The sequence below is a fragment of the Gossypium hirsutum genome, chromosome D01 (assembly GCF_007990345.1).
Source record: "Gossypium hirsutum isolate 1008001.06 chromosome D01, Gossypium_hirsutum_v2.1, whole genome shotgun sequence".
Lineage (NCBI taxonomy): Eukaryota > Viridiplantae > Streptophyta > Magnoliopsida > Malvales > Malvaceae > Gossypium > Gossypium hirsutum.
In genome coordinates, this window is record NC_053437.1 from 40868360 (window position 1) to 40886299 (window position 17940).

Sequence of the window (17940 nt, forward strand, 5' to 3'; positions counted from 1 at the left end):
AACAGTTGAGTCTACGGACTTAAGGGGGTTGCCAGCTGTAATATCAGCAATGTTGGCCCAGAAATATGTAAGGAAAGGGTGCGAAGCATACCTCACGTATGTACTTGATGACAAGGAGTTAGAAAAGAAACCCGAATCGGTGCCGGTGGTTTGTGAATACCCGGATGTTTTTCCTGAAGAGCTACCGGGTTTGCCACCTGTTCGGGAGGTAGAGTTTGGTATTGAGCTTGTACCTGGAACTGCGCCAATTTCGATCGCTCCGTATCGTATGGCACTAACCGAGTTAAAAGAGTTGAAAGCTCAGTTGCAAGAATTGACGGATAGAGGTTTCGCTCGACCGAGTTTCTCACCTTGGGGTGCACCAGTATTGTTCGTGAAAAAGAAGGACGGAACCATGAGGTTGTGCATTGACTATCGTCAACTGAATAAAGTGACGATAAAGAATAAGTATCCGTTACCGCGTATTGATGATCTGTTCGATCAATTAAAGGGAGCATCGGTGTTTTCAAAGATAGATTTGAGATCGGGTTATTATCAGTTGCGGATTCGAGATTCGGACGTACCCAAAACTGCTTTCAGAACGAGGTACGGTCACTACGAGTTCTTAGTGATGCTGTTTGGGCTCACTAATGCCCCTGCGGTGTTTATGGATTTGATGAATCGGATCTTCAGGCCGTATTTGGATCGGTTCGTAGTTGTGTTTATTGATGACATCTTGGTCTATTCAAGAGATGAGACCGAACATGCTGAGCATCTGAGGCTAGTGTTGCAAATTTTGCGGGATAAGCAGTTATATGCTAAGTTCAGTAAGTGTGAGTTCTGGTTAAGAGAGGTTAGCTTCTTGGGTCATGTGGTATCCGCATCGGGTATTCGAGTTGACCCGAGCAAAATTTCAGCCATACTTAACTGGAAGCCTCCGAGAAATGTTACCGAAGTCCGGAGCTTCTAGGGCTCGCCGGTTATTACCGACGATTTGTCAAAGGTTTCTCGATGATAGCCACACCAATGACGAAGCTACTTCAAAAGGATGTTAAGTTCGAATGGACGGAGAAATGTCAGAAAAGCTTCGATCAACTGAAAACTCATTTGACTGAAGCTCCAATTTTGGTGCAACCCGAATCGGGTAAAGAGTTTGTCATTTATAGTGACGCATCCCTACTTGGGTTGGGTTGCGTATTGATGCAAGAAGGTCGAGTTGTGGCCTATGCGTCGAGACAATTGAAGCCACACGAGAGAAATTATCCGACCCATGATCTCGAACTAGCCGCCATTGTGTTTGCATTGAAAATATGGCGACATTATTTGTTTGGTGAGAAGTGCCATGTGTTTTCGGATCACAAAAGTCTCAAATATTTGATGACTCAACGAGACTTGAATCTGTGACAAAGACGTTGGCTTGAGTTGTTGAAAGATTACGAGCTTGTCATTGATTACCACCCGGGAAAGGCTAATGTGGTTGCGGACGCCTTAAGCCGGAAATCACTGTTTGCTTTGCGAGCGATGAATGTACACTTGTCTGTTCTACCTGACAATGTGTTAGTAGCTGAATTAAAAGCCAAACCATTATTGACTCATCAAATTCGTGAAGCTCAGAAAGTCGATGATGAATTGGTTGCAAAACGAGCTGAGTGTGTTCCGAACAAGGAATCGGAGTTTCAGATTGATGATGATGGTTGTTTGAGGTTTAGAAGTCGTTTGTGTGTTCCAAGGAATTCGGAACTCATTCCGATGATTCTGAACGAAGCCCATTGTAGCCGAATGTCAATTCACCCGGGGAGCACGAAAATGTACAACGACTTGAAACGTCGATTTTGGTGGCGTGGTATGAAATGAGACATCTCCGACTTTGTTTCGAGATGTTTAATATGTCAACAAGTGAAAGCGAAACATCAAGTGCCTTCAGGGTTACTTCAGCCGATCATGATACCGAGTGGAAATGGGACCGAGTCACAATGGACTTTGTGTCCGGACTGCCATTGTCCGCAAGTAAGAAGGATGCGATTTGGGTTGTTGTTGATAGGCTGACTAAGTCGGCTCACTTTATCCCCGTGCGTACGGATTTTCATTGGATAAACTAACCGAATTGTATGTTTCTCAGATTGTGAGATTACATGGAGTACCTATTTCTATCGTGTCGGATAGAGATCCGAGATTCACCTCGTGATTTTGGAAGAAATTGCAAGAAGCTTTGGGTACCAAGCTGCATTTTAGCACTGCTTTTCATCCCCAAACAGATGGTCAATCCGAGCGGATAATTCAGATACTCGAGGATATGCTGAGATGCCGCATCCTTGAGTTTAGTGGTTCATGGGAACGGTATGTACCTTTGATTGAATTCGCTTACAACAATAGTTTTCAATCAAGTATTAAGATGGCACCTTACGAGGCTTTGTACGGTCGTAAATGCCGTACACCATTGTTTTAGACCGAGCTCGGTGAAAGTAAAATTTTCAGAGTTGATTTGATTAAAGATGCCGAACAGAAAGTAAAGGTAATCCGTGAAAGTCTGAAGGCAGCCACAGATCGTCAGAAATCGTATGCGGATCTGAAACGGAAGGACATTGAATATCAGGTGGGAGATAAAGTGTTCCTTAAAGTTTCGCCTTGGAAAAAGGTACTTAGGTTTGGCCGTAAGGGCAAGTTGAGCCCGAGATTCATTGGGCCGTACGAAATCTCCGAACGAGTGGGGCCAGTTGCGTATAGATTGATTTTGCCCCTGAGCTTGAAAAGATTCACGATGTCTTTCATGTTTCGATGCTTCGACGCTATCGATCTGATCCATCGCATATAATTAGCCCATCAGAGGTTGAAATTCAAGCCAATATGAGTTATGAAGAAGAACCGATACGTATCCTAGCTCATGAAGTGAAGGAGTTGCGAAACAAAAGGGTTCCGTTAGTGAAGGTGTTATGGCTCAAACATGGGATCGAGGAAGCTACTTGGGAAACTGAGAGCTCGATGAAAGAACGATACCCAAACCTATTTACCGGTAAGATTTTCGGGGACGAAAATTTCTTAAGTGGGGGAGAGTGTGACAGCCCTAATTCGACCCTAGTCAGAATGTGGTTTCGGGACCACAAAACCGAGTCATAAAATTTAGTTAAAATTTTAGTTGCATATCTTATATGTATGATAGTACTTGTACAAAAATTTGATGTTTTAATTTTATATTGGGAATGTGAATTTTGCTTGAAAGGATCTAGTTGAAAGACTTGGAAAATTATGATAGGTAAATAAGTAAGGACCAAATAGTATTAAAGTGGGAAAGTGTTGTCCTTGCATGTCAAATTAGCCAAACTAAAGCATAGTGGCCGGCCATGCTATGGGTGGAAACATGTCTCCAACATGTTATGCTAGTGATGTATGTTAAGAAAAATAAAATAATGAGCATGGTGATTAAATAATGAAAGGAAGGGTGATGAAAAAAAAATAACATGGTCTCATCCATACCCCCTTGTTGCCGTGAATTGAAGAAAGAAAACAAAAAAAAAGTGTTCATTCTTGAACATCCTTGGCCGAATAGAGGAAAGAAAGGAAGGGGAAAAGCTTGAGAAAATCGGCTATGGTGGTTTGCTAGACTAAGGTATGTTTGATATTATTCTTTGAGATTCATATATATTTTAAGTTGTAAGTGAAAATCTACCTAGCCATGGTTCAAATTTTGTTAATTGATGGAGATGATATTCGGCCATGAATGTTACATTCTTGGTTGGTATTTTGATGTCTTTGGTGATGAGGTATGAAGATGGTTGATTTTGAGTGTTTAATAAAAAGGATGCATGAATTATTGTTAAATAATGGTCGAATGTAGCATGATTAAAGATGTGAATAAATTGAAGTTAAGGAGGTTGTCAATGAAAAATATGAGTTGGATGAGGCTTAAAGAATAAAAATCTAGGTGACTAGAGGTCAAGGACATTCGGTCATAGGCTTGTGTGCTAGCAAAATCGGCCAAGTGTTTATGTGGTGGAAATTAAGTGTTAAATGGAATGAAAATGATATTATATGGGGGTATGTATATTCGGCCATATGAGTAAATATATAGATGATGTTAAATTTGATTATGTATAATGGGCATTAAGATGTGGAACATAAGAAATGTAGTCATATGTGGAATTACATGATGTTATAGTTGACATTGTACACACATACATCCATTCGGCCATCAACATGAGTAATTAGTGAGGATGGTTGCCGAATATACAAACATACATAAGCATGTGTAATTGAATTATGAATGTTTAACAAGATGGTTAAACTAGTGAATTATTGATTAAGCTCAAGGAGCTAAAGGAGGAGAATCAAGCAAAGGCAAAGAACAGATCACTGAGTAGCCGAGTTGGAACCGTCTTACCCAACACAAGGTAAGTCATTAAGCATGTAGTTGGTATTATTTCAAATGGTCATAATGTTTATGTATTGATGCTGAATGGAATGAATAAATATACATATATATATGCATGTACGTATGTGATGATGAAATTGATGAATGAAAAGAAAAGAGGTAAGATGTACTGAGTTGTTGATCTCGGCACTAAACGTGCGGGTATAACCATTTATGACCATGAGATTGGCGCTAAGTGCGCGGGATTAAATTGTACAGCACTAAGTGTGCGATTTGACTATGTTGCACTAAGTGTGCGAAATGAATATGATGCACTAAGTGTGCGAATTGACCATGCGGCACTAAGTGTGCGAGTTTGACTATGTAGCACTAAGTGTGCGATTTGATTACGTAGCACTAAGTGTGCGAGTTGATTATATAGCACTGAGTGTGCGGACTCAATATACATTCGTGAATCATTATGGACACTATGTGTGCGACACTATTGAGTCGATCGCGGACAGCGGATCGGGTAAGTGTCTTGAGTACATGGCTAATAGGTGCTATGCTTATACTTGGTGTTGAGCTCGGTAAGTTTGAACCTATGTGACAAATATACTTGAAGTCACGTACATAAAATTTATCGTAGGATGGGTGAAAGGCCGTTTAGTCGTTTGATTGTAACGAAAATAAGTTGATTTATGAAAATGCTTCAATGTCCTATTGATGAGTATAAGGAATGTGAATGCATGAATTGATATGAAACTGAATCGATAGGTTGGAGGAACTATGGTATGGTTCGGTATGGATGGAGTAAATTGTCTCGTTCCATTTTGTTTCCTCTTGTGATAATGTTATTGATGGATGGTAGTGCATTGCTTATGACTTACTGAGTTATAAACTCACTCGGTGTTTCCTTGTCACCCATTATAGGTTGCTTGGACTCATCTATTTTTGCGGGGTCAGGCCGTCATCGAAGTCATCACACCGGATAGCAAGTTTTGGTACTTTCTTCTTAGTTGGCTTAGAAGAACATTTTGGCATGTATAAGCTATTACGTTGTGTTTGAACTTTGGCATGTAAACTTTAAGCCATGCGAAAATGGCACGAATGTTCGATTGAGTTGGATCAAGGGTAGGCATAAAATGGACCTAGTTACTTTCGTAACAGATGCTGGCAGCAGCAGTGTCATGAGATTGAAAAATCACTAAAAATAGTAGGAGTGGAATTAATTGATGAATAAATTATGTAATCGAAGCTCGATGAGTTTGTTTTCATGAGGAAGTAACGAAAAGATCATATGGGTAGTATATTAAGAGATAATCAGATTTTTGTGGGACAGGGCCAGAACGGTTTCTGGATTCCCTGCTCCGACTTTGGAAATTCATTATAAATTAACCAGAGATAATTAGGGGTCGTACCATATATGTACAGATTCCTCTCTGAGTCTAGTTTTTATAGAAACAAACGGCATCAGTATTGAAGCCGCGTGCAGGGAGATATCCAAGTCGTAATGGGCAAAGGTCAGTGTAGTCGACCCCTGCAACATGGGAGACTTTGACTAATAAACTGTACTAATTGGCGTGACCAAAAATTCTAGAAAAAAATACATAGATGGGCACATGAGTCTAGTTTCTGGGAAAAATTACGAAACTGATTTTCGAGTTACGAAACTCAAGATATGATTTTTAAAACGACTAGTACACAGATTGGGCAGTGTCTGGAAAATAAATTTTATAAGGGGTTAAAGTCAGTTAACACCTCGTGTTCGACTCCGGTGTCGGTTTCGGGTTCGGGGTGTTACATGGAATCTAGTAATGCATCATTGCTACCTAAGTTACAAGAAGTCATGATTCGACATAACCTTTTTGTGATTAACCTTTCATGCATTAATCCTTAAGTCCTTTATCTCTGGAATGGACACAAGTCATGGAATAGTCACACTTGCATAGTCCATCCCATGTTCCTTGATATCTTGAGTAGACTATGTTATATAAATAAGTATCACATCTCATATCAACTTATTTGAGCATGGCCATGGATTTTTAGTCTCACTCAATCAAGTGGCCTAAGATATTACTCCCATTATGTAGGAGGGACTTATCCTATATTGATTAACCATATCCCTCTACATAGGTTGTGGTATATACAACATCAGCCTTTATAGAACAACTAGTTACGATGTACATTTGGCTGTATCAAAATATACAACTCACGATGTTGGGATAATGATGATATCAAGTCTAAGGATCATATACATATTAATCACTATGAGTAATGTTGTGACAATTACATAATAATTAAAGAAACATACTCATAGCGGGTCAGTCCAATATGTTATTCTCTAACACACATATTCATGCATTGATTTTGACACTCCATATCAATGACAACTCTTTATCATCAATCAACTACATGTTAGTCTTAATGCATTATTGTTGTTCTAGTCAACAATAATACTTGACTAAGGATCTTTTAAGAATAATTATATTATTCTTAGGACATTATTATAAAACATTTTATTTATACACACAAAAAAGAAACTGAAATAATAATGGCAAGGCCTTATATTAATAAACATGTTAAATCAAGTATGTTATTACAGCCATCTCATGATTGATCTTTGGGCATGCTCTTACATTTCCCACCTAACAAAAATTCTAAGTTGCAAAGTGAGATCACCACTTTTCAATAACTAGATGACGAGTCCTTATACGAGGCGTAGGAAAGATTCAAGGAGTTACTACATAGATGCCCTCATCACGGGATTCCACATTGCATCCAGTTGGAGATGTTTTATAATGGTCTCAACGCACACACAAGGTTGGTGGTAAATGCTTCTGCAAATGGTGCTCTCTTGTCGAAGTGTTATAATGAGGCTTATGAAATCATCGAGAGAATAGCCAGTAATAATTACCAGTGACCGAAAAATCAAGTAGCTTCAAGAAGACAAGTAGCCGGAGTACAGGAAGTAGATGTCCTTACTTCACTCTTAGCTCAGGTATCGTCTATCTCTTCAATGTTGAAACAGTTTACTCCTAACGGTTTAAATCATGTTGTAGCTCAGCTACCAATCCACTACCAAGTAGGTGGACCGAACAACACTTACATGTAGTATAGATAAAACAAACCTCTTGGTTTCAATCAACAATGTAACACCCTATACCCGACCTGGTCGCCAAGCCCATATACGGGATGCCACACCACCGTCCTGTCTCATGTACATCAAATAGGGAACTAGCTTCAAGCAAACCGATCTTCTTTTGTTAACTTGTATAAGTTTTAAGTTGTCCAATCAGTTAATTAACATTATTAAATGCAAATAATTTGTTAATCGATCTTAAATACAGTTAGAAACATGCATAAGAGCCATTTAACAAAGATTCAGAAAATTGTCCGTAGGTATCGATATTGACACTAAGGTTTCGATATTTTCTGTAAGTGGTATTGATACCACTTGGAAAAATGATATCAACTGAGCATACTGCTTTTAGCTAAAAATCCCAATTATCAAAAATTATCGGTACTTGTTATAAATTATTGATACTTTAGTCTCGAGTATTGATACTTGAGATAAGGTATCAATACCAAATTCCTGATTTGTTTTCCAATACATTGTAATTCATAGAGGTATCGATTTTCAAAGCCAACTATTGATAGCTTTGCTACTAAAGCTAAAAATGCAACATAAAAGAGCCAATAATTCATTTCCAATAATTACAAAGCAACATGCATCAAGTATTTTGTTTATTTCATCATTGTATGGCTAATTTTATCAATCCAAAGTGTCAAGTCATCCAAGCAAGAATCGTTATGCCAACATCAATGTTTAAAATTCTAATATAAAAATAACAAGAAATTCTTATAAGCCAAACCAAAATGTTTAAAGACCAATAACCCAAAATGATTCTACTACATTGCCTATTTCCCTAACACGAATAAATAATAGAGCACCTACACAAAGGATAACCAGTCTTCCTTGGACCACTCCTTCGATAACCACACTGTCCACACCATGGTGACTTTAATATGCATTTGTTGAAAAGAGGAGGGTGAGGTTCAGCAAGCTCAATCAATTCAAGGAAATTACACAACGCAAACATAACATCATGCAACACAACCAATCATTTACTCATAAATACCTTATTCTTAAGTCTAACATTATTTAGTATTAATTCATGCATCGTCTAATAGGTCATTCTCACAATGCATACATACTCATTCAAGCATAGAACATATTCCACACGATTACATAAAATATGATAAGATGGAACTTGGATTATGAAACATATAGGGAGCTCTCTCATCACACATCAAATACACATATCGCTATTACACCACATAAACTCATAGAGTCAAACATGTCCCAAAAGTGAAGCATATAGCTAACAGTCTCTTTATTTCCCCTCGCATGTCCCTTTGAATGGAGCTTAGCTCTCATTCCCTTATCCCTCCAACTATGTCCCATGGTCTCAACGCTCAAAACCACTATACATATAAGTGAGTACTCACAATCTTATGGCATGCCAACTATATCCAATGCTTCCAAGATTACATGGCCAAAATATCTAAAAACAAAACATATTACTGACCGATCGTGCATTATCACTGCATATTAGAATCTTTTGCAAAACACTAGCATAGTCTTATAACATATATATTACACATTTATTTCATGTATTTAATTGCACTTTACACAATATTCACCATACTCACCTATCACATTTCATGCACAATACATAACAACAAGATAATTATGTATTCAAGAAAACTTACGCTCGAAACTTAGAGTAAGGGTTTAGGCTACATCTAAATTCCCAAATAACACATGACTCGTGTTTATGAGTAGCAATTCCATACATTCACAACTTTATGCTTTTGTCGAAAAACTAAAAGCTCAACTAACTCTTCCCTAGCTCATAGTAAGCTCTAACGAATCTGAAGCTTTACACACAAAAATCGTACAATAACCATAGTCAAATAACAACCAAGAATTCACTCAAACCAACTAAAATACAAGCTTTAGGCTATGTTCCCATGTAACTTAAACTATTAAAATAACAAACTTTCAATACTAATATCTCGAGCTATACTCAACATTTTTGCCTAAAATCAGTTTCGTTCATCGAATTAATCATCTATGCCTAATTCAAAACCTTCAAACTAGACAAATCTACTCAATTCATGGTATCGACATTTTTCGACATCTTTTAGGAATTTTTCATAAAATTCATCAAAACATGAGAAATCATTAACAAAACATCAAGGTATGTGACAGCCCAAAATTGACCCTAGTCGGGAAGTGGTTTCGGGACCGCTAAACCGAGTCATAAAAATAATTAACCGTCATAATTGATGCTCATTATATGTACATGTGCATGTGTGAAAATTTCGTGTTTGAATTTTGTTTAATTGTAAGTGAATTTTAGTAAATAGGACTTATGTGAGAAAATTTTGAAATGTGATAGGTCAAAGCATAAGGACCTATTAGTGCATGAAATAAAAAGGGGGGACTTGCATGTCAAATTCCCCCCTAAATAGTAGTGGCCGGCCATGACAAGGTGGATAGACAAATTGTGATGGGTAAAGCATATTATGAAAAGTTTATGACAACATGTTGTGTTAAGAACAATAAAATATGAGGGGAGTGGGAGGAGAAACCAAAGTTGTTTCATCCTTGCTCCCCCATTTTTGCCGAAACTATAAGAAAAAAAAAGGCTTCATCCTCTTTGTTCTTCTTGACCGAAAAATCAAAGGAAGAAGAAAGAGTTCTCTTGCTTTATGTTCGGTTTGGATGAGGATTAAGAAGAGGTAAGTACCTTGAAATTCTTAGAAAATTTTGTATAAAGAAGGTGGTTAGTTCAAGTTCTAATCATTCCATGGCTTAAGTTTGATTGTTAGGAGGTTTGATATGTGGCCAAGTAGTTTGAAGCTCTTAGCACATATATTTTTTTTCTTCTTTCTTGAAGGTTGAAATTTGGGTTGTTATTAAGGAGGTGCCAAATGTGGTCCTTGAAGGGCCTTGAGGAACAATATATGTGGCTTGGGTTATAACATTCGGCCATGGTAGTTTGAGGATTAAGGATTTTATTTCTTGTTAAAATTGGATGAATCTTAGTGTGTGAGTGTTTGAACTAACTAAGGATCAAATAGATGCATGGGTACAAAGTAGGAAGAATCGGCTACTATGGTTGATACTAATGCCGAAGGTGAAAATGTTATATTAAATAATGTATGTGATTTGAGTTAATAATATGAAAAGAATATCTAAATGTATTATAATTGATTAAGTATTAAATCAAAAGTTGCTAAAATTGCCACTTCTTTAGCCGAATATGTGTTTGATCAATGAAGAATTTGTTGAAGAATATAGGTGAACTTGGTAAGAGTATTCGGCTTAGTGTATAAATGATATAAAGATTTTAGAAATTATTTTGGTTAGGTGTATGTATGATTAAGTATATTCGGCAATATACTTAAAGTGAGTACATGATATTATATTATAATTATTGAGCTTAAGTATATGGATATGTGTATATGTGGTCATATAATGACATTTTGGTTTGAAAATTTAATGATATGTGATTGCCGAATGTGATTAATAAATTCATATTATTGGTTTAAATATTGAATACTCCTATTTGTATTCTTTAAGCTCAAGAGCAAAAGGGAACTAGATCCGATAAAGGGAAGGAAAAAGTAATTGAATAGCCATTAAAGTTGTTCGACAACATCCGAGGTAAGTCTTCGAGTAATGACCCTACTTGAATTATATTGAAATGATTAGTCATATTATGACGGATAGCCGAATGTGCATAGAGACTATGTTATAAAGCCAATTGAAATCATGCTCTTTGTGTGTGGCTATTGAGCCGAAATTGGAAAGGTTAAATAAATGCTTTGTGTTGAGCCTTAGTAAGGAAAATGAAATATGGATGTGTCATGATTGTTGATATATGTGTGCATGAGCATTTGAATGATATCCGAGCTAAGTCCCGAAGGCAATTGTGCTAGTGATTTTATCCGGGCTAAGACCCGAAGGCATTTGTGCGAGTTGCTATACCCGGGTTAAGACCCGAAGGCAATTGTGCTAGTGATTTTATCCGGGCTAAGACCCGAAGGCATTTGTGCGAGTTGATATATCCAAGCTAAGACCCGAAGGCAGTTGTGCTTGTGGTTATATCCGGCTAAATTCCGAAGAAACTTGGGTTCGAAGGTGAGCATGTTGTGCTGTAATAAATTCAATTAAAACGCTCGAAGAAAACCCAAACGATAAGGTATGTGTTCGTATGCATCGGAAAAGTCGATTCGTTTTTAATAGTATTCGTTCAATCGACTAACGAACTTTCGACTTTTAGATAGGTTAATACCTTGTGTGTATATGTTGATGAAGTGTGAAGTAAGGATGTGTATGAGAATGTGTATTAATAAAGTGATCCATTTAGCTATGTGAATGTAATACTTTAGTCAAAGCCGATTTCATTACTTGAAACTTACTAAGCTTTAAAATGCTTACCCCGTTGCTTTGGCTCTCTGTTTTATAGATTTTGTTCGTCGGATATCGGATTCGGGATCATCGAAGTCGAAGTCATCCACACTATCAAAGCCCTTTTGGTACTCTTTTAGTTGAACTCTGGATATGGCATGTATAGGACTATCCTTTTGTTGTGGGTCATGGACCCTTTGGACTTGTATAATTTTGGTTAGCCATGCGAAAATGGCTTAAATATGTTTGAGTATAATGTTATAATCATTTGGTATGCATATGGTTATTGAGAGGTGTGGATATGCTTAAGAAGGATTGGCCATGGGAATGGTTAATCACTATCATAAATTGTGCTATTTATACTAAAAGGGCTAGTTGAATCATGGAAACTATGAAATAGGTAAAGTCTACCTTAAAGGCAGATGCTGACAGCAGCAGTGATGTAGATTTGGAAAATCACTAAAAATAGTAGGAATGGAACTAAATAGTGAATAAATTATGTAAACGAACTTTGATGAATCTATTTTCATAGGAAAGTAACGAAACGATCATATGGACAGTATGTTAAGAGATATTCAGGTTCTCGTGAGACAGGGCCAGAACGGTTTCTGGATTCCCTGTTCCGACTTTGGAAATTCATTATAAATTAACCAGAGATAATTAGGAGTCATGCCATATATGTATAGATTCCTCTCTGAGTCTAGTCTCTATAGAAACAAACGGCATCAGTATTGAAGCTCTGTGCAGGGAGATATCCAAGTCGTAATGCGCAAAGGTCAGTGTAGTCGATCCCTGTAACATGTTATACTTTGACTAATAAACTGTACTAATTGGCCCAACCAAAAATTCTAGAAAAAAATATGTAGATGGGCATATGAGCCTAGTTTCAGGGAAAATTTACAGAACTGGATTCCAAGTTTCTGAACTCAAGATATGATTTTTAAAGCGACTAGTACGTAGATTGGCAGTGTCTGGGAAATTTTTTTTATAAGTGGTTTAAAGTCTGTTAACACCTCGTGTTCGACTCCGGTGACGGTCTCGGGTTCGGGGTGTTACATTTGATTGGTATCAGAGCCACGGTTTAGTCGATTCTAGGACTACCGTAATGCGTTGGGTCTAGCTATACATGCCATTTTATGTGATTATTTGATAGTGTGGTGATTTCTGACATTTGCAAATGTGTTTATTTATAGTAATGGATCCCGATCCTGACCGAGCGGTAGCTGATGATCTTGAGAGTGTAGCGCCTGCTCCCGCACAAGGGACAGCGCCGGCGGACTCTCAACCCAATGCTAGTAACCCGAATGATGAAGCTAGACAAGCTTTCTATAACGTGATGAATGATTGGTTCAACCAATACATTCGAACTAATACGGCTGTTCCACAACCTCCATTCCCGACTAATACCACCCCCGCGCCTACAATACATCCGGAAACTGACCAAATAAGGTCAAATAAGCCCCCAGTTGACAGAATCCGAAAACATGGGGCTACTGAATTTAAAGCTACGGATAGCGACGATGCCGAGCAAGCTGAATTTTGGTTGGACAACACTATCCGGGTACTCGATGAGCTATCTTGTACACCCGATGAATGCCTAAAGTGTACTATCTCCTTGCTACGCAATTCTGCCTACTATTGGTGGAGTACTCTGACTTCTGTTGTGCCCCGAGAGCAAGTAACTTGGGAGTTTTTCCAAACTGAGTTTCGGAAAAAGTATATCAGTCAGAGATTTGTTGATCAAAAACGGAATGAATTTCTTGAGCTTAAGCAAGGTTCTATGTCAGTTACTGATTACGAGCGAAAATTTGTTAGACTTAGTAGGTACGCTCGGGAATGTGTTTCGTCCGAGGCTATCATGTGTAAACGCTTCGAGGATGGGCTGAATGAAGATATAAAAATGTTCGTGGGCATTCTTGAAATACGAGAGTTCGTAGTACTTGTCGAGCGAGCTTGTAAAGCCGAAGAGCTTAGAAAAGAAAAACAAAAAGTTGATGTGGGAACTGGAGAGTTTCGTAAAAGATCCTCGGGAAAGTCTCTTCAACAGGCATCGAAGAAATTTCGAGATGATGTGGGCCGGTCTAGAGGCACTTCGGGCCTTTTTAGACGAGATCGTGATCGACCCCCTGTGGGTACACGAGGCACTTCGGTCGCCAGTGTTGGGAATGAACGTCGAGACAGAACGAAATGTCGATATTGCAGTAAATGGCATTCGGGGAGTTGTAGATTCCCTGACCGCTCCTGTTACAAGTGCGGATTAGTTGACCACTTCATTAAAGATTGCCCGAGGTGTCTGATTAGAATGTAAATCAGAGTGGGAAACCGGGTGCTACCACTGCTCGAGGTAGACCATCTGGAAATACGGGCAATGCTAGTGGTGGTCAGAGAGGATCTAGAGATGCTACGACCAGATCCGAGGCTCGTGCGCCTGCTAGAGCTTATGCTATACGTGCCCGCGAGGATGCTTCTTCGCCTGATGTTATTACCGGTACTTTTACTCTCTTTGATACTAATGTAATTGCTTTGATTGACCTCGGTTCTACTCATTCTTACATATGTGAAACCTTAGCATCCAGAAAGACTTTACCTATTGAGTCTACTGAGTTCGTAATTCGGGTGTCAAATCCCTTGGGTCGTTACGTGCTTGTCGACAAAGTGTGTAAGAAATGTCCCCTAGTAATTTGAGGTTCCTGTTTTCTGGCGGACTTGATGCTTTTGCCGTTTGATGAATTTGATGTTATTCTTGGTTTGGATTGGTTGACCGTGCATGATGCGGTTGTGAATTGCAAAAGCAAGACTATTGATTTGAGGTGCGCAAATAACGAAGTAATCCGAGTTGAGTCTACGGACTTGGATGGGTTGCCAGCTGTAATATCCTCAATGTTGGCCCAGAAATATGTAAGAAAAGGGTGCGAAGCATACCTTGCGTATGTACTTGATGACAAAGAATTAGAAAAGAAACCCGAATCTGTGCCGGTGGTTTGTGAATACCCGAATGTTTTTCCTGAAGAATTACCGGGTTTACCACCTGTTCGGGAGATAGAGTTTGGTATTGAGCTTGTACCTGGGACTACGCCGATTTCGATGGCTCCGTATCGTATGGAACCAACCGAGTTAAAAGAGTTGAAAGCTCAGTTGCAAGAATTGACGGATAGAGGTTTTGCTCGACCAAGTTTCTCACCTTGGGGTGCACCAGTATTGTTCGTGAAAAAGAAGGACGGAACCATGAGGTTGTGCATTGATTATCGTTAACTGAATAAAGCGACGATAAAGAATAAATATCCGTTACCGCGTATTGATGATTTGTTTGATCAACTAAAAGGAGCCTCAGTGTTCTCAAAAATAGATTTGAGATCGGGCTATTATCAGTTGCGAATTCGAGATTCAGACATACCCAAAACTGCCTTCAGAACGAGATATGGTCACTACGAGTTCTTAGTGATGCCGTTTGGGCTCACTAATGCCCCTGCGGTATTTATGGATTTGATGAATCGGATCTTCAGACCATATTTGGATCGATTCGTAGTTGTGTTCATTGATGACATCTTGGTCTATTCAAGAGATGAGACCGAACATGCTGAGCACCTGAGATTAGTGTTGCAAATTTTGCAGGATAAGCAGTTATATGCTAAGTTCAGTAAGTGTGAGTTCTGGTTAAGAGAGGTTAGCTTCTTGGGTCATGTGGTATCTGCATCGGGTATTCGAGTTGACCTGAACAAAATTTCAGCCATACTTAACTGGAAACCTCCGAGAAATATTACTGAGGTTCAGAGCTTTTTGGGACTCGCCGGTTATTACCGACGATTTGTCAAAGGTTTCTCGATGATAGCCACACCAATGACGAAGCTACTTCAAAAGGATGTTAAGTTCGAATGGACGGAGAAATGTCAGAAAAGTTTCGATCAACTGAAAACTTATTTGACTGAAGCTCCAATTTTAGTGCAACCCGAATCAGGCAAAGAGTTTGTCATTTATAGTGACGCATCCCTACTTGGGTTGGGTTGCGTATTGATGCAAGAAGGTCGAGTGGTGGCCTATGCGTCGAGACAATTAAAGCCACATGAGAAAAATTATCCGACCCATGATCTTGAACTAGCTGCCATTGTATTTGCTTTAAAAATATGGCGACATTACTTATTTGGTGAAAAGTGCCATGTATTTTGGATCACAAAAGTCTCAAATATTTGATGACTCAAAGAGACTTAAATCTGCGACAAAGACGTTGGCTTGAGTTGTTGAAAGATTACGAGCTTGTCATTGATTACCACTCGGGAAAGGCTAATGTGGTTGCGGACGCCTTAAGCCGGAAATCATTGTTTGCTTTACGAGCGATGAATGTGCATTTGTCTGTTCTACCCGATAATGTGTTAGTAGCTGAATTAAAAGCCAAACCATTATTGATTCATCAAATTCGTGAAGCCCAGAAAGTTGATGATGAGTTGGTTGCAAAACGGGCTGAGTGTGTTCCGAACAAGGAATCGGAGTTTCAAATTGATGATGATGATTGTTTGAGGTTCAGAAGTCGTTTGTGTGTTCCAAGGAATTCGAAACTCATTTCGATGATTCTGAACGAAGCCCATTGTAGCCGAATGTCAATTCACCCGGGGAGTACGAAAATGTACAACGATTTGAAACGTTGGTTTTGGTGGCATGGTATGAAACGAGACATCTCCAACTTTGTTTCGAGATGTTTAATATGTCAACAAGTGAAAGCGGAACATCAAGTGCCTTCAGGATTACTTCAGCCGATCATGATACCTGAGTGGAAATGGGATCGAGTCACAATGGACTTTGTGTCCGGACTGCCATTGTCAGCAAGTAAGAAAGATGCGATTTGGGTTGTTGTCGATAGACTGACTAAGTCGGCTCACTTTATCCCTGTGCGTACGGATTTTTCATTGGATAAACTAGCTGAATTGTACGTTTCTCAGATTGTGAGATTACACGGGGTACCTATTTCTATCGTGTCGGATAGAGATCCGAGATTCACCTCACGATTTTGGAAGAAATTGCAAGAAGCTTTGGGTACCAAGCTGCATTTTAGCACTGCTTTTCACCCCCAAACCGATGGTCAATCCGAGAGGATAATTCAGATACTTGAGGATATGTTGAGATGTTGCATCCTCGAGTTCAGTAGTTCATGGGAACGATATTTACCTTTGATTGAATTCGCTTACAACAATAGTTTTCAATCAAGTATTAAGATGGCACCTTACGAGGCTTTGTACGGTCGTAAATGCCGTACACCATTGTTTTGGACCGAGCTCAGTGAAAGTAAAATTTTCGGAGTTAATTTGATTAAAGATGCCGAACAGAAAGTAAAGGTAATCCGTGAAAGTCTGAAGGCAGCCTCAGATCGTCAAAAATCGTATACGGATTTGAAACGAAAAGACATTGAATATCAGGTGGGAGATAAAGTGTTTCTTAAAGTTTCGCCTTGGAAAAAGGTACTCAGATTTGGTCGTAAGGGCAAGTTGAGCCCGAGATTCATTGGCCCGTACGAAATCTCTGAACGAGTTGGTCCGGTTGCGTATAGATTGATTTTGCCCCCTGAACTTGAAAAGATTCACGATGTCTTTCATGTTTCGATGCTTCGACGCTATAGATCTGATCCGTCACATGTGATTAATCCATCAGAGGTTGAAATTCAAGCCGATATGAGTTATGAAGAAGAACCGATGCGTATCCTGCTCGTGAAGTGAAGGAGTTGCGAAACAAAAGGGTTCCGCTAGTAAAGGTGTTATGGCTCAAACACGGGATCAAGGAAGCTCCTTGGGAAACCGAGAGCTCGATGAAAGAACGATACCCAAACTTATTTACCGGTAAGATTTTCGGGGACGAAAATTTCTTAAGTGGGGGAGAGTTGTGACAGCCCAAAATTGACCCTAGTCGGGAAGTGGTTTTGGGACCGCTAAACCGAGTCATAAAAATAATTAACCGTCATAATTGATGCTCATTATATGTACATGTGCATGTGTGAAAATTTCGTGTTTGAATTTTGTTTAATTGTAAGTGAATTTTAGTAAATAGGACTTATGTGAGAAAATTTTGAAATGTGATAGGTCAAAGCATAAGGACCTATTAGTGCATGAAATAAAAAGGGGGGACTTGCATGTCAAATTCCCCCCTA

General features: G+C 38.9%; 1 non-coding gene across 1 annotated transcript; it reads right to left on the minus strand.

Annotated features, from left to right (window-relative positions):
* Positions 1-6987: 6987 nt before the first annotated feature.
* Positions 6988-7093, minus strand: LOC121214210 (small nucleolar RNA R71). Its single transcript, XR_005909796.1, has one exon. It is a non-coding gene; the product is annotated as a small nucleolar RNA R71 (small nucleolar RNA).
* Positions 7094-17940: the final 10847 nt, after the last annotated feature.